General features: G+C 37.6%; 1 pseudogene; it reads right to left on the bottom strand.

Moving 5' to 3' along the window:
- Window positions 1-1,678: 1,678 nt before the first annotated feature.
- LOC148121789 (immunoglobulin kappa variable 1-12 pseudogene) lies at window positions 1,679-7,223 on the bottom strand (annotated as a pseudogene).
- Window positions 7,224-27,195: the final 19,972 nt, after the last annotated feature.

Genomic DNA, 27,195 nt, shown 5'->3' on the forward strand with positions numbered 1-27,195 from the left:
TAAAGAACATAAAAGTGAAAAAAGAAAATATCTGGGTTCATAAAATGAACCAATTTAAAAATTTTTTTATATCTGCATGCCTACATGTTTTTAAGAACATTTTGTGCATATCTGCTGCAATCAGAGGTCAGAACAGGGTCCTGGATACCCTGGAACTGAAGCTAATTTCAGCTCCAGGTCACCATGTGGATGTTGAGACTCAAAAACAGGTGCTCTTGAACATTGTGCATTGTCTTCAGCTCAACAAACCTGTTTTCAAAGCATATTTTTTTCCTATTGGCATAAAAAATCAACATAATACAAAACTAATATTTCTAGGGCAGTTTCTAAACTTAAATTACTCAGTCTACAATTTATGTGAAAATCAGACAGAAGAACTAAGAAAATCTGACCCTAAAGCAGTGGTATCATATCTTCTGACTTGATTGTTCTCTTTATATAAAACTATATTAACTATGTCTTTAGGGTACTGTAAATATGTAGATAAGTGTGTAGATGAATGAGACATCAAAAAGACATAGAAAATATATTTTACCCTAAAATGAATAGAGTATAGATCACTGTTTTTGTGTTGTTTCTAAACTATGTACTGATATATCAATTCTTCATTGATACCAATTTTAGAAGCATGTTCAACCTTTCTGACTTTTATGATTTCATATAGAAAAATCTATATTCTCCTTCCTACAGTGATATTAAAAGTCATAGGAGTGTGGTTCAACATTATTCAGTTTTTGTAGGTAGACCAGAGGACATAGGAGCCATTAGAATTCTCTGTGAATCTCTGCAGACAGCAGATAGCATCAACACCCACTGTCGGAATTTTAAGACACAGCAGAGGATTACAGATAGACAGCCTCCTCATTCTCTGACACCTGTGCTCTACCTGTTGTGAGAAATCCAGGAACGTTTTCTGCTGCAAACTACTCTCAATAATATTTCTTTGCCTTTTAAATACTGCACTTAGGAACTAATTTTCTATATTTAAAAGATGGAGGAGGGTCATCTATCTATTGTTACTTTCATTGGTTAATAAAGAGACTGCCTTGGCCTTTTTTGATAGGCCAGCCCTTAGGTGGGTGGAGTAGACAGAACAGAATGCTGGGAGGAAGAAGGCAGTGAGGCAGTCACCATGACTCTCCTCTCGAGACAGCTGCAGGTTAGAATCCTCCTGGTAGTGGTGCTACACAGATTATTAGAAATGGGTTAGATCAATATGTAAGAGTTAGCTAATAAGAGGCTACATATAATGGACCAAGCAGTGTTTAAAATGAATACAGTTTCCATGTAATTATTTCGGGTAAAGCTAGCCGGGTGGCTGGCGGTGGGAAGCAGCCCACTGCTCCTTTTACATTTAAATAATGTGTGCTGGAAAGTTTGTATTAGTTTTGACTGTTCTATATGAGTCTACAATGGGGCTAAAACTCAAGACTCCTTGCAAGAATTGAATGTGTCCTTTGTTAAAGCAGAAATGACATTGATATTCTGTAGTGCTGGAGGTGAAAAAGGAGGATGTTTAGGCTACAGAGAGTGCTGTTTGGCCACTTCTATAAAAACAAATAACACACTATAAACTTTTCTTAAAATACTGTGACATCTGAGAAAAACTTTCAGTAAGTGTCTCATGAGGAGGAGCAGCTGAGGAAACCCAATCTCTCACTTCTGCTTCCACGGAGGTTTATGTCAAAACTTGTATCACTGTGAGAGGATACTCAGCATCCTGTTGACAGTAATAAGTTGCAATATCTTCAGACTCCAGGCTGCTGATGGTAAGAGAATAATCTGACCCAGCCCCACTGCCACTGAACCTTGATGGGATCCCATCTGCCAAGCTGGATGCCTTGTAGATCAGAAGCTTAGGAGCTTTCCCTGGTTTCTGCTGATACCATGCTAACCAACCACTAATTCCCTGACTTGCTCGGCAAGTGATGGTGGCTTTGTCTCCCAGAGATACAGACAGCGAGGGTGGAGACTGGGTCATCTGGATGTCACATCTGCCACCTATAGTGGAGACATAATAAATATTCACATAATTAAGCATGATATGGAAGGATTGGCCACAAGTGTCAATCAACAATAATTGCAGAGTAACAGAAAATTTCCCATTTTACAGCGCTTTCACCTGGATGCCAAAGCAGAAGGAGCCCAATGATCAGAGCAAGAGCCCTCATGTCTGTGCTGAGTCCTGACTGCAATGACAAGTGTACAGAATGTCACTAGTATATGAAGAAGTGCTCAAGGCTGTGCAGTGAGTGCATGCAAATCTTTGGAAACCAGTTAGGGCTGAGCACAGCTGCAAGGCTTATTCAACTCAACAACTTGGCAAGGCCCACAGTCTCAGCTGTCCAAGATCAGACCACATACATGCCTCCAAAGACTACACTTCCTTTTCAAATTTTAAAATTATACACAACATTGCTATTGTAAATAATCTCTATTTTGAAAAATAAATTTCAAAGATATATTGGGGATAATACATACAAATTTCCTGCCACAAAATATTACACAGCAGAGACAGGATTGTTAAATCTTTAACTCACACAAATAATTGTGAATGATTAAAAATACTGTGTTTTCCTTGTGAAGTGTTTGTGAGTTTGGAGTAATTATTCCTTTAAATTAAAAGGATAATTTATCAGGACCATTTTAATAATGTAAAAAATGATACTATACAGCTTTAACAATGTTACTGCTGCAGTACAAAGAAAGGAATTACATAGTAGGTGCACATAAAACACCCTGATTCCAACAACATGTGTCACTTTGGATTTCCAACACCTTATGAAAATGAATGTGCTTTCATACTCACAGATTAAATGGGTTATATATTTTCCTCACTTTGGAATCCACCATTTTCTCTCTTTCTACTATTTGCTTCTATTTCCCACAATTCCTCATCAGAAATCATTTAGAGGTGATGGCAGATTTAAACACTGTATCAGAAAACGTGAATGCTCAAATACGTGGTTCTCTTATATATTACAAATAATATTTTCACTTTTCACTCTTTATCAGTAACTGGAGACATTAATCTGAATTAGATGCCAGCCTACTTTTCTGCATGTGTGTATCAGTCTCCAAAAAAACTAAGAGGCAGAAAAGTTTGTGTATCATCATACACACACACACACACACACACACACACACACACACACTATTTGAGGAATTTTATTCATTAAATTAAGGACTTAAGATTACAATAATTCTGATATTTAATGAACCCAAGACAACAATTCAGGCATATTATCTGCAAATCATAGGAACAGTCATTCTATAAGACAGTAAATCTCACTCTGGAAGAACACCCAGGTTTAAAGAATAGGAGATTGTACAAAATTTTCAACTAAGAGAGATAAAACAACATTGAGATATTTTGTTGAGATTTCATGCATGAACATATTGTCCTTGAGTTCTTTCTGTCCTGTATATTTTCCATTTTCAATTCTGTCTTGTCATTTTCTGTATGTTTATATCAGATTGTCTGTCTGTCTTTGGTTTGAATTTTCATGAAAAGATTTCCCTGTGGAGAACTGATTGTTCTGGAATTCACTCTGTAGACAAGGCTAGTCATGAACTCAGAAAACTGCCTCTTTCAAAGCTTTGCACCATTCCTAATTTGTTTTTTATTTCCTGCTTGTAGTTGAAGATGTGAGCTTTCAGCTACCATGGCTTCTCTCCAGCATCATGGATTTTGAGTCTCTAGAACCATAAATTCAGATACCTCCATCCTTTCTTATAGAAGTTTTTACTTGTCATGGTGATTATAACAATTGTAGTAGGTAAATTAAGAAAATTTCCCCCCAGAATTTTATGTTGACATGCTATTTCTAAAGGCACTGTACACATTTGTGAACTGATGTGGAAAAATCAAGTCAATCTTGACCAAAGAGCTAGGGAGGCCTGATGGATAGTTTCTATCATAGTGAGAGTTGTTATGTGAACTCCTGAGGGGACAAAAGTCTACAAAATTCTTACCCAATTGTAAACTACAGTAATGACTTTGGATGTAAGATTTTCCCATCTGTCCAAGAGTGATACAAGTGAAATAACTGTTTAAAATTAAGATTATGCCACTTGACACAAGAAGAAACACATGCCTAGAGGTGCAAATTGGTCAATTACCAACAGCTAAGAAGTTCATAGGCCAATGGACCTACTTACATTTACTATTTTGATAAATTGGCTTATGTTCAACTACCTTGTAATTTTATATCTCTCTACATATATATTTGTGCAACAATCTAGCTTCAATAGAGAAGTTTCCTTGTAAGCAATCAGTTGACCAAAAGAAAATAGTATGTAAGGGGGATTCAGGAAGACAGAAAAAGTGGGAGAGAAGGAGAAATAGAGAGAGAGAAATGTGAAGCAATTATTTTGGAGGGACAACCTCTCAGATGGAGGAGTTTTGTTTGAACTGTCATAGGAGAAAGCTTTTTCAGGGATGACAGCCAAGGAAAAAACAAATAAATGCTTTCTCTTCCTCACTCTCTTTCATGTTCTTCCTCCTTCTGCTCCTCATTTGGACCTTGGGGGACTCCATCTGGTGCTCCAATGTGGGTCTCCGTCTGTATCGCCATCCATCGTCGGATGAAGGTTCCCTCTGATCTTGCCTTCCTTGCTCACGTTCTCTTTCCTTCTGCTTCTCGTTTGGACCTAGGGAGTTAAGTCCAGTGTTCCAATGTGGGTCTCTGTCTCCATCTCCATCCATCGCCAGATGAAGGATCTATGGTGATAAGCAAAATATTCATCAGTATGGTTATGGGCCAAGGCCAGTTCAGGCACCCTCTCCTCTGTCCAGAGAAAAATCTGAGGATCTCTCCTTGGACCTGGGATCCCATTTATAATCAAGTCTCTAGTAAACCCTAAACTGACTCCCTTAGTTGAGATATATTCTTCCCTCTTCCCATATCTATCCTTCCTCCCTCCTCCCCTCCCAGTCCCCTGAGCATTCCCCATTCTTCCCCTGCTCCCTTCTCTCTAACCCTCTCCCCTTCCAACAACCCTCCTACCCCCCCATGCACCCGAGGTTACCTGGGACTCTTGTCTATTTCCAGTCTCCAGGAGGAAAACTACCTGAATTTTCTTCAGGTTCACCCTCCTATCCAGCTTCTCTAGGATCATGAATAAAAGGCTCTCTCTCTCCTATCAGGATTTCACCACAGCATCTTACTCCTGAGTATTGGTAAAAATCAAATGATTTAAATTTCATTAAAATCAATAAATGGGCAAGTCTGTGAAACGTTTTATCTGGCTTGTCTATTTTTATTGGTAAAATCAAAGGATTGAGATTTAATTAAAAATATCATACAGGCTAATCTGTTCAACATTTCCTTGATTGAAAATTAATGTGGGAGGGCCGTGTCCATTAGCAGCGGTGTCATCTCTGGTCATATAGCCCTCGAATATATAAGAAAGAAAATTGAACAAGCTATGAGGAAGAGCCTGCAATCAGCATTCCTCCAGGACCACTAATGCTGTTTCCAAGTTCCTGATAGAGTTCCTGTCCTGACTTCCCTCAATGATGATCTGTAAGCTCATCATGGACACATAAGTCAAATAAAATCTTGCCTCTCCAAACTGGTTTTGGTAGTCTATATTACATCACATGAGCAGAAACATAACTAGAAGAAGAATTTTTTTCTCCTGTAGTTAAATACATTTCTAAGTCTACCATCTCTGTGCTTTCCCTCTCTTCTTTTCTCTCAGTCATAAAGTTGGAGTTTTCAATTTATATTTCAGTACATCACTGTTGTCATTAAGCAATGCTCTGCATATTTTTGGATGTAGATTTTATATTCTAAAATGTTGCAAAATTTTGCTTATTGGTGATCATGTACACAGAAAACAAATGGTCAGATGCTATTTTGGTGGGTTCTGGTGTCTTTAGGTATTAGATGTCCACGCATAAACAGGCCTTTGAGGAATTCTATAAGGATATTGTTTGTTAGTCTTTATCTTTCTCTTGTTTTCTGTAGAGTTGCTCAATAAAGATTCTCCCATAAATCTCAAGTCAAAGATGATTTTCATCATCTGTATGCATCTGTGGTAAACCATATGAGGCAAAGATTGAATCTATCCTGTGGTATGTCACATGCAAATAGAAGCATTAGCAGAGTCTCCATGCATCTCCCAGTATTACACAAGGACCACATTGTTACTCAGTTTATTACCACTTTGTGGTAGATGCACACAGAATGCTGGCAGAGAGCCAGAGAGAGAAGGATTAATAAGCAGATATCTGGGAACTTTCAAGCAAAACTGTTTCTTGAAATACAAGTGTAAAAGGAAGGAGCAGGCTGCATTCCCACCTGGATCCCGGCTAGCTTACCCCAGAAATAATTACAAGGAAACTGTATTCTTTTAAACACTACCTAGCCCATTACCTCCAACCTCTTATTGGCTACCTCTTACACATTTATTCAACCCATTTCTAATAATCTGTATCCCACCACGAGGTTGTGGCTTACTGGAAAAGATTCAGCATGTCTAACCTGGCAGCTTCATGGTGGGCAGCTCTCTGCTTCTGTTTCTTTCTCCCACAATTCAGTTCTGTCTTCCCCACCTACCTATGTTCGGACCTATCAGGCCAAGCAGTTTTTCTTATTAATTAATCAATGAAAGCAACAGATAGATAGAAGACTCTCCTACATCATACAAGCATTCTGAGCACATAAATTAAAAGGGGGTGCCTGGAACAGCATAAAATCCAACTTGTCTTCCTTCTGTGGTTGGTTTATGTCATGACTTGCATCACTGTGTAAGGAGCTCTGTGATGCTATAGACAATACTAAGTTCCAAAGTCTTCAGGATCCATGCTACTGATGGTTAGAGTGAAAGTTTTCCCAGAATAATGGCAACTAAACCTTCATGGGACACCAGATTGCAAACTATTTGCCTAATAAATCAAGAGTGTAGGAGCTTCTCTTGATTTCTCCTGGTACCAATTAAGGATATCGCTAATGCCCTGATTTACCAGGCAAGTGATGGTCACTTTGTCTCCTAGTGATACTGACAGGAAGGATGTAGAGTGTGTCACTTGAATCGCACATCTGGTACACGACAGAAAAACAAACAAAAATTAATACATTTAACAATGTTATAGTAGGGATCTCCTGAATTAGAAGGGAAGTGATGATTGCTCTGAGATTAAAATTTTTTTCATTCCCATGCAACTTACCTGAAAGCCAAATTGCTATGGCCTGAACAGGAACCTTCATGGCCATGCTGTGTCGTGATTTGGGCTGACTCCTGCTGGGACTGTGACAGACAGCTAAGAATCCATCTATTAAATCTGATATGCTACAGAAACATGAAAATCAGTAAAGTCTATTAGGCCTATACACAGTGTCAGTGTGTGCTCAGCTCAATAATACAAAACACTGAAGTCTATCGGGTGTCTCCACCAGTTCTGTGAGATACACACATGCTGCTGAGAGAACATTTCATCCTAGAGACAGCAGGATATAATTCGCCTAGTGTCCTTTAAATATAGTGTTTTGTTTGATCTTGTTAGTTTTGTTTTGTTTTCTTTCTGTATGGATAAAAATTATATGCTTCTTTCAAACTTTTACTATAAAATGGACAGTTGAAGATTTAACTCTTTGAAAACTGAAAGAATTTTTTTAAAATATTTATTTATTTATTATGTGTACAATATTCTTTCTGCATGTATGCCTGAAGGCCAGACCTCTTTACAGATGGTTGTGAGCCACCATGTGGTTGGTGGGAATTGAACTCAGGACCTTTGGAAGAGCAGGCAATGCTCTTAACTACTGAGCCATCTCTCCAGCCCCCAAACTGAAAGAAATTTAAGTTGAGGCCAAAGATTTTCTTTTCTTTTCTCTGGGGTTTTACGCAATAAATCATCAGTATAAGCAATGGCCAGAGATACAACTTTGACTTACAGTAGATGAGTAGAAGGGAATGGAGAGAGGTCAGTATATATTCATAAATTTATAGCTATATGTTAAAATAATGAAATGCAAAAATACCATTTGATAAATAGAGTTTAATGATCAATAGGCAAGTGTGTAATATTGAGTATCATGACTCAATTGTCACTCTCACATGATGTTTGATCTCTATTTCTCAAGGTCCTTTTTCACTCAGTCGATTTAAGGATCATACTTGTTCTCTGAATTTTTGGAGTTTCTGGCATGTCTCTTTCTTGGAGAGGGCAGCTGAACAGGTCCTATCCTATAGCCACACTGATGAATATCTTGCATATCACCATAGAACCTTCATCTGGCGGTGAATGGAGATGGTGACAGAGACCCACATTGGAGCACTGGACTGAGCTCCCAAGGTCCAAATGAGGAGCAGAAGGAGGGAGAACATGAGCAAGGAAGTCAGGACAGTGAGGTGTGCGCCCACCCACTAAGATGGCAGGGCTGATCTAATGGGAATTCACCAAGGCCAGCTGGACTGGGACTGATGGAGCATGTGATCAAACCAGACTCTCTGAACGTGGCTGAAAATAAGAGCTGACTGAGAAACCAAGGACAATGGCATTGGGTTTTGATTTTACTGCATGGACTGGCTTTGTGGGACCCTAGTCTGGAAGCTCACCTTCCTAGACCTGGATGGAGAGGGGAGGACCTTGAACTTCCCACAGGGCAGGGATTCCTTACTACTCTTTAGACTGGAGAGGGATGGGGAGGGGGTGGGGGGAGGGGGAGGGAAATGAGAGGAGGTGGAAATTTTTAATAAAAAGTAAAAAATTTGGAAAAAATAAAATAAGAAAAAAACACTAATTCTCAAATCAGCATGTCCTACACTCTGGAATGCCTATTGATGGTCTTTCTTATTCAACCTTTTCCCTGTTAGAAGCATAGACATTCTATAGATTGAGTCCATTATTGAATAGTTCTGATCCACATCAAATATCTCTTCCAGTTCTAGTTCTAATTCACACCAGGGTAGATATTTTTTCTCAACTTGTCATAAGCTAAAGTCATCTGAAAGGATAAAACCTCAATTGAGAATATGCCTCTATAGGATAGTTCCATATACAATCCTCTAATTTTCTTAGTTACTTGTTGATGGTAGAGGGCTCAGCTTATTGTAGGTAAGGACACACTTGGACTGGTCCTGGTTTCTAAAAGAAAGCAGACTGAGTAAGCCATAAAGAGTAAGGTATTCCTACATCAAGTTCCTGCCCTGTTTGGGCTCCCGTCCTCTCTTCCTTTGATGATCTATAGTGATAGGGAAGCATATGCTAAATATTCCGTTTCCTACCCAATATAGACATACATTGAAACCAATTCTTTTTTTTTCTGGTTTGAAAAAAAATAAATTTCTTATGTAACCTAATAAGGAACTCTGGTGTATCACCAATTTGCAACATAATTAACTTCTTGTATCTTTAGTTCCATATATACATATCCAATTATCTGTTGGGATTCCAGGTTTTCCCCTGCTCCTGGAGGCCAAAGCACAGAACTGTTTATGCTAAACCAGCTTAGCTTCTTGATGGAGGAGGGCTAACTGTCTATGTGTTACTTTCATTGGTTAATAAAGAAACTGCCTTGGCTTTTGATAGGACAGCAGTTTAGATAGGTGGAGTAGACAGAACAGAATGCTGGGAGGAAGAAGGCAGTGAGGCAGACGCCATGCAGCCAGCCACCAGGTCAGACATGCTGAATCTCTCCTGGTAAGCCACGACCTCGTGGTGATATACAGATTTTTAGAAATGGGTTGAATCAATATGTAAGAGCTAGCCAATAAGAAGTGGGAACTAATGGGCCAGGCAGTGTTTAAATGAATACAGTTTTCGTGTAATTATTTCAGGTAAAACTAGCCGGGAGCTGGGACACAGCCCTCCATTCCTTTTACAGAGTGACCCCCAACGTGGGCCTCGAACACACGACCATGTAATTAAGAGTCTCATGCTCTACCGACTGAGTTAGCCGGGCAAGACAGAAACCCCAGCAAGCCGGACCCTCATGCTACAGCAACGTCTTCTAACTCCAGGTTGCTGATGGTGATAGAATAATCTGTCCGAGACCCACTGCCACTGAACCTCGATGGGACCCCATCTCCCAGGTAGGATGTATCATAGATCAAGAGCTCTGGAGCTTTTCCTGGTTTCTGCTGGTACCAATTTAAATAATTGCTAATGTCCTGACTGGCCTGGCAAGTAATGGTGACTATTTCTCTCAGAGATGCAGAGAGAGAGGATGGAGATTGTGTCATCTGGATGTTGCACGTGGTACCTAAGAGTGGAGATATATACTCACATAGTTAAGTATGTTATGAAAGTAATATCTTCAAATATCAATCAAAGCTAATCACAGTATAACAATGATGTTCCTCTTATATTCCTATTTTACCTGGACTCAAGATCAGCAGGAGCCCAAAGAGCTGAACGGGGTCTTCATGTCTATGCTGTGTCCTGACTGCAATGACAGCTGCATAGGGTTACACTGGTATATGAGGAAGTCCTCAAGGCTGTACAGTGAGTGGATACAAATCAATGGGAACCAGTTAGTACTGTAAAAGAATATAGAACACAGAAGGGGCTATTAAATCTTTAACTCACTCAAATACCTCTGGTTGCTTAAAAAATACTATATTTTCCCATGTGAGGTGTTTCTAGGTTTGCAGCAGTAATTTCTTGAATTAGAAATAATTTATCAGGACTATTTCAATGATTTTAATAATTAGATTGTTTGCTTACTATGGTACAAAGAGAGGAATTACACAATAGATGCACATACCATACTTATATCTCAATAACATATATTACCTGGAATTCCAACCCCTTATAAAAATGGAGGTACATTCATAGTCCCAGAATAAACAAGTTTCATCATTTTTTCAGTTAGAGATCTTCAACAATTTTTTCTTTCTTATCATTTGCTTCTATTTCCCAAAATACCTCATTATAGAAGGTTGACTAGTGATTATTGACTTGAATAGTATAACATAAAACATTACTAATTAATACATGATTCTGCTATTATTGCAAATGGTATCTTTTCCTTTCACTCTTGAGCAGTAACTGGAAATACTGAACTAATTTAGGTGACAGCCTCATAGTCTGAATACAAATATATAGTCTGGAAACAAATTAACAAACAGAAGTATATTGTGCATCCTTGTAAATCAAGTATTTGAATATAACAATTGTACATCTATGTCTTTGTCTTTGCCATACAACTTTATTTGTCATCAGAATAAGTAGAAACTTTTCAGTCTTCAGTACACCTGTCTTGGAGCCTAGGAATCCAGAAGGTCTTTTAGAAACATCGTGTGAAAGACCAGAATGTGTTGCAGCTTGAGCCTGACCTTACTGATCTTCCAGCATCTGATCTTAAGTGATGAATATGAATAAACACTTATGATTAAAGCAGCTTCTTTAGAATATTAGACACCCTCCCCATGGGAAGTTAAGACACAGAAATTTTTGATCGATTAGTAGGAATTCTGGTTTCTCTGTCTCTTCACTCTCTTTCTGATGATATCTACCAGTGTTATCTCTGTCTTTCTTTTATCATTGAGGCTTGGAAGATAGTTCTGTTTTTTCATATAATAGCCCCAGTACCTGGAGGCAGCTTCACTCAGCACTTCAGTGTATGATAAGATGAGAATGATATTTCTTACCAACCTAAAACAACAAGCACATCAGTATTTTTTAGGACTCTGGGACCTGAATTTGTACCATACCTCTTGCAATTATATGTACAGATATGAAGTGAATTCCAGAAACCTTCGAATTCCCCTCACCAATGGACCTTATATTGGACTCAATAATAAATTTTTTCTGGTTTATAACTTAAGAAAATGTGTGTTGATGGTATGGTAGTAAGAATAGATGTTTTCCAAAAATAAATCCAACAACTTCTTGAAAATCTCTGTCTCATACATACTGAATAAATATTTGAAGCCTTAAGACTTTTGTCTTCTTCCTCTGTTGCTTAATAAATAGTCCTTCTGATATTTTCATTCTTCAAAAAGGTCAGAATTTAAGGAGAAGACACTAGCTTTTGGGCAGGGGGTAATTGATCTCCCTGAACCTTCACCTAGTTATCCAAGATTAGTTTCTAGAACTTTGAAATTCAATATTACATGTCAAAATCACTTCTCTGGTGTGATTGAGTTATAAACTTGAGATAGTATGGACATTCTGAGGCATATGAGTGAGATCAATATAATTACAAGTACTTATCTAGTATAAAGAGCAGATGTAGAGCTAGAGTGAATGGTTGCAATAATGGAAAGGGGGAGATAGTGCCCATTTTCCAGGAAATGTGGTTTCTTGGAAGACTAAAGGTCAGCATTATACTCTGTGCCCTGGAGTCTGCAGTAATCTCACCTTATCCTTCACTGTTTCAACAGAAGGCTGAAAGCTTTTCTCTCATCTTCATCGGTGTTACAACTGCTAGAAGTTAAGTGTTCACAGATTTTAGCTTGTCCCAGAGAGATGAATTGTACTGGGAAAGGTCTCTAACTTTTCACAGGAGCTTGAGCTTCCTTTACTGAACACATTTATGTCCTGAAACACCAGGCTTAATTTTCTACTAAAAAATTATTTTTTAGTGACATAATTCTTTATTGAATTGTTGGAAATCTTTGGGATTTTTGCATAATGCAATCACATTCACTTTGTAGTCTCTCCATATCCTCCTCTCACCTATGAAATGCCCCCAAGGAAAAAATATTTAAAAATACACAAAAAGCCACCTCACTCCTCTATGTTTTCTGTGTCTGCAACATCATTGGGAGCTGTGGCATGCCTTGTATATAATCTTTTGCTTAATCACTTTCGCCCTCTAGTGTTCATTGTTATGACTCATTGGTTTGGTTCAAGTCTTATAGGAGACCATCATTAGTAGACCCTTACCAAAACTCCTCTCAAAAATTGTGCGATTGTCCTGAGTGATGTAGATCCTGCAGTCATTCTTTTCCAGGATCAATCCCTTAATGCTCTGGAGCAGCTCAAATTTACGTTACATGTAAGAGTGGGACCAGGATGTGAGTCTGAATAGTAGTTGACTAGGTCAGTCCTTGCAACTGAGGATGCACTCTCATGCAAGGAGTGGAGCCAGCTATCCTCACTCATGTCATTATAGTCAGCTCTCCTATACCTGTGGTGAAGACTGGTACCATCACTTCTGCTGCAGTGTCCAGGGTGGGCCAAGGACAACTATTCCAATTCAGGTGATTGGTGGATAGGTTCAGTACAGCAATTGTTCAACATGCCTGGTTCCTACAATCCCTTCTGGTAATATGAGCAATGGGGATCATACAGACACAGCATGTAGAGAGAACATGGACAGACTCAGATATATCTTGGCATCAGCTTGGCCCCATTGGCAGCACGGGCCACATAGATCAGAATGACTCTGGAAGTATCAAGATCCTCAAGCACCACTAATGTCTGAGATGGCTGACCAGACACTGAAATTCTGCCAGGACCTCAATAGTAACAGGAGCCATGGATATTAATTCAGACCCTGGCTACCATATGGTCTTGGACACAGATATGATCCTCAGTTCTGGGGAGAAGCATAACCACCCTTGATTACCATTACGTCTGTGGTAACACACAGCCCTTAGACATCAACATGACCACTGACCTAGACCTCAGGTTTCTATATGGTCTTTGGTGGTATTATGGTCCAGGGACATCAAAAGAGACCCAGGCTGTGGTAGGCCCATGAACCCAGACATGGTCTTTGACGTCAGTCCAGGCACAGATACCATCATTAACTCCAGGTAGCTGATGATAAACACTAAAAAGAAATCTCACCCTAGCTCAGAATTGAGTATAATAATGGGTTATTTATTTAGGAGTAAATTCATATACTATAGTCCTCTGCTTGAACAGGGAAAAGCAACAGAATCCCACAGGCAAAGAGAGGGAAAATATACATTTTACATTGGTATATATAGAATAAAAGTACACGCCCAAATGGTCAGGATAATAGATTAGTGTGAGCTTACTCATACTAATAATAATAGTGAGTAATACAGTGAATACTAGTGAGCTATTATTTATAGGCAATTTATATTGGTATAGATTCTTGTATATTGGTAGAAATTTAAATTATATTGAATATGTTCCCATTTTGTCTACCTTATTTATATACCTGGGCAAATTAACAGCTACTGACTGTAGGAATTAACAGCTACTGACTGTAGGAATTCCTCAGCATCTCACTCTTTTGTTAAATAAGAGAGTTCTAAGTCAGATACAAAATTGTATACAATAAGAACAAATGTCAGGTATAAAAATTACAATTACAACCAGCATAAACAATATCAAACATAAACCATGTGATGAATGTCTCAGTAATTATTCTATCCTAAGGAGTTTAAGTCTTGTATTATAAACAGTTTAGCCAAGTCATGAAAGGAAAGTAACTCAAACTATCTAGTCTTCAACCTCATTGAAGACCTGAGAAGGGAAAAAATATTACTTAAGTAAGCAGGAAGTGCAATCAAGTAACTTCCAAAATGTGAAACAAATGACAGAGATAACTGACTATATGAGCAATCACCCAAAGTCTCATTTGTAATGTTGGAGCAACAAACTTTAATTGAGGCCTAGAGAAACTGGCAGACCATTTTCAGAGGTAAGAAATTTTTTTCAAAATCATGTTACACTGTCTTGACAAGAATTGACAGTCTTTTTTCTTGTAACCTGCTTATCCTGCCCGGACATCATGCATTTTGTCAGTGGTCAATGCATGTGCAGTTCCTTGTCTAAACATCAGTTTTCCAAGAAATAAATAAACTCCAAGTAGAGTGTCTTAGCTGCTCAACATTCTCATGGGAATAGATTGGTGCCGCCAGGAGCAACTGTGTCTCACGTCAACAGAACCCTAAGTTATTTATATACCATATTCTACAATTCTTTGATATGTCTAAAAATCTATGCAAAATACAATCTCTATGTATCTAAGAAACCTAGCTAGTCTAAATTTAAGTATAATAAACATGTGTGACAATTGACGTATAATACTTAATACCTATATAATTTAAAGACTAAGACTTCATATTAAAATATTAAACAATCTTTAAATGACTGTGTAACAAATGAGGATAATGACCTCAAAAATGTATATAATGTATAAGTATCTTGATCAAAGGTAAAAATGTACATTTAAATATGATAAATATATCCTAAAATTTTAGCAATATACAAAATGTCTTAAACAGAGGTAGAAACATGCATGCATACAATATGACAAAATAAATTTGCCCAGGTATATAAATAAGGTGGACAAAATGGGAACATATTCAATATAATTTAAGTTTCTATCAATATACAAGAATCTATACCAATATAAATTGCCTATAAATAATAGCTCACTAGTATTCACTGTATTACTCACTATTATTATTAGTATGAGTAAGCTCACACTAATCTATTATCCCATCCAATTCCTGTCTCTTCTTTTTTTCAAAGAGATCTCTGAGCTTAAATAATTTTCCTCAAACCTATAACAGTTATAATCAACCACTAAATGATGTCCCTAATCCTAACCCTTTGTTGGGAGGGGGGACATCGTCTTCTATAAATACTTCCAGTTGTCATGGGTGCGATGTTCTTTCTATGGTATCCTGTGAAAGTAAAATGATGGTTAAATTTCTCTGAGTATTTGGTAGGATTTTTCTAAGGTTTCTATTTGGAGTCCTGGCCAGAACATTGTAAAAATAATGCACCATTTAAGCTAAACAAGTTGGAACCACCTTGAGCAGCTGGTACAAAAACCAGATCTAATTGTGTTATCAGTATCATAACATCATATCAATGTATGATCATCACCATAAAATTTTAGGTGGTGTTGTTTTTGTGGGGCCCCATCTTCTTAGAAAATACAAAAATTACTGCAGGAAAATTCATTGCTCATTGTGGAAAATTTAAACATTATCTACACAGACATATATTCAATGAAAGGTAAGATAAAGACAAAAATAGGCATGATGAAAAGTAATTTTTTTTCTAAATTTGTTGGTCTTTCTGTCCCATACAAAGGCTCCTGACATGATACAAAGACTCTAGATTTTCATTTTAACAATATGCATGGATTTAGAGGACAGGACTCCAAAGCCAGTTTTGATTTTTAAGTGAGTCATGACTATTATTCTGTAGGAGGAAACTCGCTTGCTGGTCCTGACCATCTGATTGCTTAGTCCCAATATAATCACACAGAAACTGTATTAAATAAATTACTGCTTTGTACATTATTTCTAGCTTCTTATTGGCTACCTCTTATATCTTAATTTAACCCATTTCTATTAGTCTGTATATCACCACAAGGTTGTGGCCGACCAGCACAATTTCAGCACATCTGGCAGTGGCGGTTTCCTCTGACTCAGCCCTTCTTCTTCTCAGCATTCAGTTCAGTTTTCTCCCACTTACCTAAGTTCTGCCCTATTAACAGGCCAAGGAAGTTTTTTTATTCATTAATGGCAATCACAGAACACAGAGGGGAATCCCACATCCCTTCCCCTTTTCTGTTTAAATAAAATGAAAGTTTTAATTTTAACAGAAATATTACATATAACAAAACAGGTAACAAGCAAAAATTACAGTTACAATATATATATATCTACTTTATCTTTTATCATAAATAAGGAAAATTATATTAATAATTATCTATTCTTCAACTTCATCAAAGACTCCAGAAGTATATAATGTTACCTAAGTAAACAGAAAGGACTTTATAAGTAACTTTCAAAACTCTAGACTTGACAGAGACATCTTGCTACCTGCACAGTCACCCAAAGTTTTTCTGTACTTTTGGGACATCCATCTTCAGTCTACAGATCTATAGTATACAACAGACTTTTCTATGAAATCAGGAAATTTAAAAGACAGTTCTGCTTAGTTTGGAAGTTTGCCAGTCACTTTCTTCTGTATACTGCTTAATGTCTCACAGACTCTCTCATGAGGCAGGAATCCTGATGGATCATCTCAACTTTATTCAAGTTCAGTAGTCATTTCTCTGTGGATCCTGCATGTCCATTTCATCTAACAAATTTTATAAGAAGCCTCTTTGGTACCCATCTTCCTCCTTAAGGAGATTGGTGCTGCCAGCAGCAGATGTGTCTCACTGTCATGAAAAGTCCTAAATTTTCATAACATTTAAATGCCATATTTTAGAGGTCTTTGAAAGATTTGAAAAATACTTAACTAACTGAAATATATTGTTGTGCATCTACAAAAAAATAGCTAACGTGACTACAAACTTAACTATTATAAATGACTACATATTAACCTATATTTCTTAATTATGAATTACATTTTTAAATGAACTACTCAAACACAAAACCTTAATCAGGAACAGAAATACATACACAAATAACAAAATTGACCTTAAATTTGAATCAATAAAGCAAGATCCATAGCCATAATTAAAGGTCTTTGAGCCTATAATTCGTGACCCTAGAGAAGCTAAATAAGAAGGTGAACCTGAAGAAAATCATATAGTTATCCTCCTGGATATTGGAAGTAGACAGGAGTGCACCTGGGTAGAGGTGGGGGTGTGGAAGTAAGGGGAGATGGTTAGAGAGAAGGGAGAAGGGGAGGATTGGATATAGCTGGGGGGAATGGGATGGGGAGAGGGAGGAAGGATGGATATAGGAGCAGGGAAGTATATATCTCAACTAAGGGAGCCATTTTAGGGTTTTCAGGAGACTTGATTCTAGAGGGTTTCCCAGGTCCAAGGAGAGATCCCCAGATTGTTCTCTGGGCAGCAGAGGAGGGAAGCCTGAACTGGCTGGCCTTGACCAATAACCATACTGATGAATATTTTGCATATCACCATAGAACCTTCATCTGGTGATAGATGGAGATAGAGACAGAGACCCACATTGGAACACTGGATTAATTCCCTAGGTCCAAATGAGAAGCAGAAAGAGGGAGAACATGAGCAAGGAAGTCAGGATCAGAGGGAACCTTCGTCTGACAATGGATGGAGACAGAGACAGAGACCCACATTGGAGCACTGGACTGAGCCCCCAAGGTCCAAATTAAGAGCAGAAGGAGTGAGAACATGAACAATGAAGTTAGGTCCGTGAGGGGTGCGTTCACCCACTGATACAAGGGGACTTATCTAAGGAGAGCTCACCAAGGCCAGCTGGACTGGGACTGAACAAGCATGTGATCAAACCGGATTCTCTGAATGTGGCTGACATGGGGCCTGACTGAGAAGCCATAGACAATGGCACTGGGTCTTGTTTCATCTGCATATACTGGCTTTTTGGGATCCTAGTCTGTTTGGATGCTCACCTTCCTAGACCTGGAGGGAGGGGGGATGAACTTGAACTTCCCACAGGGCAGGAAACTCTGTTTGCTTTTAGGACTGGAGAGGAGGAGTGGGGGGAGTGGGAGAGTAATGGGAGGAGGGGAGGAAGTGGAAATTTTTATAAATAAAAAAAAGAAACATTTTCAAACAATGTCTGGGAATATAGATGTAGTTCTGTCCATACTGCTTCCTGCTGTTTGGGGTGCTGTTAATCAGTTCTTTTCTGGTGTATCCTGTGTGCTAGGTTCATCGCAGTTGGGAGAAGTAATTTTTTGAGGGGTGTTTATGATGACCTTTCATGTGGTCTTGGTTCATCATATGTTACCAGTCTGGAAGAAATCCACAAGTTCCTCTATGGAAACAAGAGAAGAAATTCTTTTCCAAAGCAACATATCCTTAGACTCAAATTTTGAAATTAAGTTTTTGGTTTATGTTAGTTTAATTTCGCAGTCCATACAATGAAATATCTCTTTGTACGTTGCTCATTCAAGTCAAAATATTCAAAGAAAACACAATAATATACATAATCAATACTATCTGTAAATTTTCCATTTTTATGTGGCTTATTTTTACTCTTTTACTTTATTAGTCTATGGCTGTCTGTACTCTGTATCTTTAAAGACTTCTTTTAAAAAGACTTACTTTTTAAAACTCTCTATACTTTTTTCTTCTCTTTCCCAAACCTGCATACATTTATACACCATTATGACTCATCTGAATTTGTCATTATTGCATATCTGTAATTCTTTACTGGATAGCACTTTTTTAAAATGCTAAGATATTCTTAAAACTTATGCTCCACCATTATTAAGGGAAATAAGAATGTGCTTGATTTCCTGCCCAGTCTAAAACTTAAGCTACAGCATTACTAGGTCAAAAACAATAAATGTGGTAGAGCCACATTTCCCTCTGAGCTACACACATACCTTCCCACTTCCAGGAACTCAGCTGATTCACTTTGCCACCTAGCAAGCCATAGCACCAAGACATAGCATCCAAACGCTTAGTCTCCCAAAAGAGTCAGTAAGCTATAGAAAGTCCAAACTGAAGTACAAAAAATATGTGAACAAACAGAAAGGGATGGAAAATAACCCCAGAAATAGATTACATAATTCTTTATTAACCTTGAATTTTCTTGACTCTAATGAGAAAATAACAACAGCAGCAAAGAGATGTTGGATAATAAATGTCTTCTGAATTAAATGAGCCGGTGTATTTTAAGGATGTGTTTCCCTCCCAATGGATGCCAGGATATGTGCTATGTTGGAGAAGTGGTTTTGTTATTATTTCAACAGAAGAAGAATAGCTATGGATACCATTAAAATTAATATTTAGTTTGAAAAAGAGAAATGTATTGAGAAGGAGAAATGATGGCTCATCCACAAAGGTGACAACCAATCAGGAGGTAAGGAAACCTTACAATGGTTGGGGCAGGATTACATTCTTGTCTTTGCAAAAAAGTTCTCACCTTCGAAATGTCAAGAGATTCTGGACATCTAGATGCCTAAGGAGAAAAAGATAATTATCCAGATATGATCACAAAGCAAAGAGAATTATCAATTATGAGGACAGGTATGCTTCATTTTCTCAGAGACATATGCTGGATAATTATCCGCCTTTACTTATACAGGTATAACTATGATGGGCATAATTTCTAGTAAATGTATGATAAATGTAAGTAAATAAAAGTACTGAATCAGCATTTTCTGAGCTCAAAGCATTTGTCCATTAAACACCTGAATACATGTCAATGGTGAGGTGTATATATTTTAAATTTCCAAATTTTGCAAAGTGTAACACATCCATCTGTCAGATTTCATTCCTTTAAGTACCCATTGGATTAGTCCCTGAATGTAGCAGTGTTTGATTATAGAATGTGGAGGTATAACATTTCTTTATAATTTCTTACCTTTTTGCCATGTAATAGAAAACTCTTTAAGCCTTTACTATTGACATGATGTTTCTTATGGAATGCTGAGGCTTTCAACACACTTCCAATCAGTAATCAATCAATTTCTGCATTACCTTGTGCTAGAAGACCTGGAAGACCCATATGGGATCAAATGTGTCATCACATCTAACTTTGTTTCAATTGAGATAGTGTTCGAATTACTAGAAATTAAACATCTGCCTCTTGAAGAGGCCATCTTAGATGCCAGTACTGTGGAGTTATAATACTCATGTCCACACATGTGTCTATCAAACAAATAATTAAAATTTATCCTCACTCTTTAGCTTTGTCTTTGATCATTTATAGAAGCCTGCCATAATATACATTTCCCATTTTCTATCAGAAATTTTGATTTATCCTCCAGGTTTATTCCATCATCCAGAACAGTATGGTCTGGATTGTTTGATTTTTCTGGTGCTACATGTCATCCACAGTGACTGGGACCACTTTTGTCTTGGGGGCCTGCAAGAGACCCCTCAAGGTGTTTCCCAATGGTATCAGGTTGCCTTGACTGTCTCTTGTTGATCTGCATTCATTGGTTCAATATCGGCCTTTGCCAAATGTTCTACATATACCTGAAGGCTGTGTCCTCCTATTCTTGCCATTCCCAGAGGAGATATTATTCCTAAAATTCCTTGTCTACAATCCCTCCCCAAATGTCCTATTTTATCACAATGAAAATATTTGGCATTTTGAGGTCTCCTCATACCTTTGGAAATTGCTTCTCTTACCCAATATTCTGTATTATTTTCAAATTTTTCAATGTTCATTGTAAGCAGAATCCATTCATCCATAGGTGCTGATCTAACCTTTGAAAAACTCAAGTATATTTTTGAATTCTTTGTTGGCATTTTTAAAAGCCAGAGATTCAGTAAGTGCTCATCTAGCATCTGGGTCTGTTACTCCTATTTGCACTGCCATAGATAATTTTTGTAAAATGTCACTAAAGGTTTCATTCTGGCCCTGTTTAACCCTGGTATATGATGAAATTTATTTCTTGGTTCTTGAATCCTGTTCCAAATATTTCAGGCTGTTTTCTTTCATAGAGACAGGATTTGTTCATCTTAAACAGCTTGAGCTTATGGGTCAGCACAAGTGACCTCACCAAGAATTTGACCTTTTCTTTTTTCTTGTTGTTCTAAGGACTCAAGTCCTTTTCTTTTTTCTTGTTGCTTTTCTTGTTGTTTTATACTCTTCCCAGAAATAACATTTAAACATCACTTGAGACCTGTCATCCAGGACTGCGGAAACTAACTGAAGCCAGTTACGTGGCGTGGCTTCAGTGCTAGAATCTCATGTCTTTACCATCTCCCTAACAAATGCAGAATCCAAGCCATATATACTGCTTGCTTAATTTTTTATAATCATTCATTCCTGTAAGTATCTATCTACCTTCTTTGGACCCTTTTGGGCCTTTAGAACTTGTTGCTTTGTCAGAGTAGATTATAGGTTAGGAAGCTAAAACTCTGGGTAAGTCATCGTAAAGATACTGATAATGTTAAATTGTGTCCTTATACCTTCTTTCCATGCTCATCAGCTTAATAATTTCCTAGATAATTTCAAATATTTTTTACTGCTGTCTTTTGTAAAGCCTGAATCTCCTGGCCTTTATATATTTCTAGTAGTTTTGTTGAGGTACCTAGCCTCTGGTCCTCATTCTTCATATGTGATTCCAAGTTCTCAAGTGTTTCCTTTAAAGATAACATCTCATCCTTGGACATTATTTGAAAAGTGTGCAGATTGCCTCTTGGAGAGATACTCTATACGCTAACCTATCATAAATTTTTAACAAATTTTGATTGTCAAATTCAAAAGTATAAAGTTTTTCAAATAATTGCTCGGTATCCTTTGACATGGATTGATCTTTTTCTGTCTAGTTAATATTACCCATTACATAGTATTAATTTTTAGGTAACTTTTGATTTTTGATGGTTTTAATCCTGTCAGCTAGCTGTTTATTATTAGTCTGTGAAGACTGTATCATATCTAAAAGTGCCTCTTTCTTGACTCTGTTATCGAACCATTTTCTTAAGGATATAATCAGATGAAAAAAACTCAGTCCCAATATCCAATAAATGGATGTTTCACAATAACCATATAAGCCTTGCATAATACAATCTATAGTATTAGCAAAAAAAGTTACTAAATTTTGAATGGCAATGTTGTTTGCCATTATATAGCTTTCAAGTTTATTGATATATTAATAAAATATTCACCTGTGTCATGGATTCTGGTTCATTGTTTTTTGGTATAATGATCTTAATTGTCCAGCAGGTGTCATGTCTGCAGAGTCACGACAGACACACAACTGGTGGTGCCAGAAACAGTCCAGTACCTCTTTGGTTTTCTGCCTCGGTATGGTTAAATACTGCCAAATATGCTTTGCTTGACAAATTAAAAGCAATTAAATTCAATTCCACAATGGATCAAGAAGTCCAGAACTCATAAACAGGAAACATAAACCAGAAGCTGTTCAAGTCACCATGTGAGAGGGAATGCAGCAGTGGCAGTGGAAAAACATGTGCACAAGCTTGGGAAACTTCCAAGTCACTGCATGCATTTACTCTGCTGTGATGGGAGTTTTACAAAAGACTGCTTGGTTGGTAAAAGAAAGCCAAGAAGGTAGAGGTGGGAGACTTCCTGGGCTGTGGGACCTTTTAGGCTAGTCTACCTGGTAGGTGTGGAGTTCAGATCCACGTGGGTACCAGATGAAGACTGGTGCTTAAATGAAATTCCATATGAGTTCAGAATTTAGTATAATAAAAAGTTATTTATTTAGGGGTAAATTTACAAATCTCAGTCATCTGCTCGAATGGGGAACAGTAACTGAATCCCACAGCTGAATCCCACATCAAATATAACAGACCACACCCAAGTGGGCATGTAATTTAAAGGATATTGGCTATAGGAATTCTTACAGTAGGTTGCAGTGCTGGGCAGTCAGATCTATATGACCCCAGCATCAGCAGAAGACTCAGGTGACAGCTCCACTTGAATTCAGATGACAGCTCCAACCCCAGGTGTCTCCATGTTCTTTGGTGATAACAGGAGCCATGGACATCAGCATAGATGTTGTCTGTGGTGGAACCATAAACTCAGCCATAATGCTATACTACGGCCTAGGCTGCTCAGATTAGCATGATACCATTGGCAGCATGGATTTCAGACATGAACATAACTTGAGTGGCTCACATGACTTCAGGCATCTGCATAGCATTCATTGGTTACTGAAGCCATGAACAACAACACAGTCTTGGCTACAGTAGGGTCATAAACCCATGCTGTAGGAAGTCTTACAGCCAGTGGTTACCACAAACCCAGAAATGTCCTTTGCCAGCAACTAAGTCCTGGATATCATCATATACCCTTATGGCTGCACAGACGTGTCAGAACAGCATGGCCCCAGTGGTGTTATGGTCCTTGGATTTTAAAGTGGCCAAATAAGGCAGATCAGACCCTGAATATACTTGTGACCCTTTGTGGTTATATGGGTCATGGATGTCAACACAGATTCTGACTTCAGGAGGACCACAGACCCAGATATACCTCTAACTATAGCCCAAACCTGGATGTCACCTTGACTTAGGTGGCAAACAGGACACCCGTTTCATCCAATTCTTTTATCACATTTGCTTTTTCAGATCTTTTTATTTTCACAGCACATGAACCATTATGTTTCTTTTCTCTATCATTTCTCCAATTGTTCAACATAGTGGCACCTATCTATCTAGCTCCACATGGCACCATCCAGGCATGTGGATACCTTCAGCAATCCCAAACTGTGATATCAAGGCTGACCCCTGAATATCTTTCAACTGCCTGAGCTTCATGACATGAGGCTGGCCAGGAAGGGCCCTCAGCCAGCCTTTTCTTGTCATGAAATTATTCGTGATCTTCCCTGAGAAGTATTATTGTATTTCTAGGTTAAATATGTACAGTGAGGTCCTCAAGAATTTTAAGATCTTAACCATTATTCTTTCATGGTGTTTTAATGGGTCTGAATTATATATATTTCTCACAGTTGGTTTAGTACTTATACTGCATATTCAAAGCTCATTTTTTTAAGTACATGCCCTTTCCTGAATGACTGTTTCCTCTTTTGGAATATTACTTTAATATGTGTTGCATTTGTTCATATTTGTGGAACACTTGTTTAAATGAAAAAAAGAAGTGTTGCATTCTTTTATGTTCCATTTTTTAAACTTTCAAAACTGTTTTACTTTGCTTGTCTAAAACACCTGATCTGTCTAATAAAGAGATGAATAGCCAATAAATAGCAAGACAGGAAACAGGAAAGGCAGGGTTGACAGGCAGAGAAAATAAATAGGAGGAGAAATCTGGGGAGAAGCATTTAGAAGATAGATAAGTAAGAGGATGCTAGGAACTAGTAACCCAGCCATACAGTGGAGTAAGAATAAAATTGGGATATAAGGAAATAAGAAAAGGAAAGAAGACCAGAGGCAAAAGGTAGATGGGATAATTTAAGAAAATCTGATTAATAACAATCTAAGATAAGGCCAGGAAATCATTATTAATAATAATACCCCATATGATTTATTTGTGATCTGGGTACACCTCCCAAAAGAGCTAAAAAGTCAAAAAACAGCAAACTGCAGTATTCTCTGAAGTCAGTCAAACTATGTTATGGGAATATAATTAACTTCAGGTGCTTATGTATACTCTCCTGAGGTAGCTAACAACACGTGCTTGTAGCCACATTGCTATCTGACACTATTTCCCCTAGCTCTCTGGTCAAACATAAGATGTGAAATCTTGCTAAAAGTACATCTTTTCTCTTATTCTTTGTTTATATCAGATCATATAATAATCCAATCAAACCAATTGACTTTGTGATTATTTCCAATAAATAAATACCAATTTTTATATTCTTTCATATTGTAATCCCTATTTACTAAAATTCCCATAGTAATATGTAGGCTATGGGCACAATAGTGAACAATCCATGATTGTATGCCTACCATGGTCTCACTTACTATTACCTATCCTGTTTTCTGGTTTTCTTTTCTTACAAACATCTTATCTTAATTTTCTTTTAACAATAATATTTTGATGTATAAATCTAATTATCACACTAAATTAGCAAATAAAATTTTCAAGGTACTGTAGGCCAGACAATTCAATCCAATATATGTCAAAATCTTTCCAGTACCATAGATAATGTATCATCTGACACCTCACTTACACAGATCTAAACTTCACATTTGAATACTAAAAACCAGAACTTGCCATTTAACATTTGGGCAAAAAAGACTTGGGCAGCAACTATCCTAGAGCTCACCCTCCATCCATTCTTCTTCTGTATCTTCTTCCTCTTCTTACTAGGAATCTATAGTTCAGCCCCAGGAACTGAAGAGAGTACCTCATTTTGAGATGAGCTTTGGAAACTGAACACTCAGGGCAAGATTAATGAGGAAATTTTATCTCTGACCAGCAAGAGAATGTCCTCTCTGTTGAGAAATATGCAAATATCAGGGGGAAGCTATAGTTTAAGACAGAACAATTCTGTTGGATTGTTACATTTGAAAAGTCACCCTTAGACTCTTCTCATTCCAATGCTCCAGACTCAAGTTTCACTATAAACCCTAGCACTGCAACAGAAAACCAGATGCAGGATCCCATCCCTCCCTGTTCACAGTTCCTTTGGATCCCACAGGCTATCATCCAATACCCTGCACTTCTGGCCTCATCCCTCTTCCTACCAACAAATTGTGTACATGCCCTCTGCTAGGCCACAAGTGAGCCTGCCATAACACCAGGTAGGCTGTCTACAAACCTTCACTCTCTTTTACTCTTGACCCAAATCACATCTTAAATATAACTGCTCTATAAGAACACCAGGGGGAGCTTCCCTTCCCTCTGTCTATACCTCCTTTAGATACTTTACACAATCTCTCCCTGACTTATCCTTCACCCAACATCTAAAAGCAACAAGCACTCCCCATTCTCTTCATATACCATGAACACACTAACCTGTCAGGCTAGCAAAATGGGCTACACACTTTCTGAAAATTCAGAGAGGAAACAGAAATCCAGCAATAAATATCCCACCTAGCCAAGACAAACTCAAAACTCAGCAACTAAACTTATAATCACGACAAGCCCAGAGGCTTATGTAACAGGAATATAAAACTATCAATGACATCCTTGGCAGTATTTTTCCACTGATAGAGATGAGCTATCCTACCACAGTAGGCTCTGAATGTTCCAACATGAATGACACAGAAGGAAAACACCTTAAAACTAACTATATGAAGATGATAATGGTATTTAAAAAATGAATACTTTGAGGAAAATGTAAAAAAAAATCAAGGAAATGAATAAAACCCTCAAGAATAGCCAAGAAAAAAAAATAAACCTTTGAAGGAAACAAGTAAAACTGTTCCTGACCTGACACCACAAGATAGATCGAATATACATGGAAAGTAGAAAAAGGCATGATCTCCTGAGTAAATAGGGAGCTTGGTCCATGTAAGAAGGTAGAAGGGGAGGGGAGAGGAAGGTGGAGATGCAGAGAAAAATATATTGCTCAATAAACAATAAAAATATTCCTTATTCACCAAAGGTGAACAGAGAACAAGTTAGTTACTGTACCTTGTGAAATCAATGTGGAAATAACTTTAAAATGGTAAAAGTAGAGCTACCATATAACTCAATTACAACATTCCTTAAATGTACTAAATTAACTCTATTCTACCGCAGAGATTTGTACACATACATGCTTATTGCTGGCCTTGCCATAACAGCTAAGAAAAGGAACCACCATAAATATCCATAAACATGTGGATTATGAAAATATAGTTCATATACACCAAGTAATTTTAAGCAACTGTAAAATAAATGAAACCTCAAAAATCATAGTAAAATTAATAGATCTAGAAAATATAATATGATATGAGGTGTCTCAAAATCAGACCCAATTTATGTCTGCTCCACTATACGTACTATACCCAGTTGTCATATTTC

Source organism: Myodes glareolus, chromosome 6 (assembly GCF_982192425.1).
Source record: "Myodes glareolus chromosome 6, mMyoGla1.1, whole genome shotgun sequence".
In the NCBI taxonomy this organism is placed as follows: domain Eukaryota; kingdom Metazoa; phylum Chordata; class Mammalia; order Rodentia; family Cricetidae; genus Myodes; species Myodes glareolus.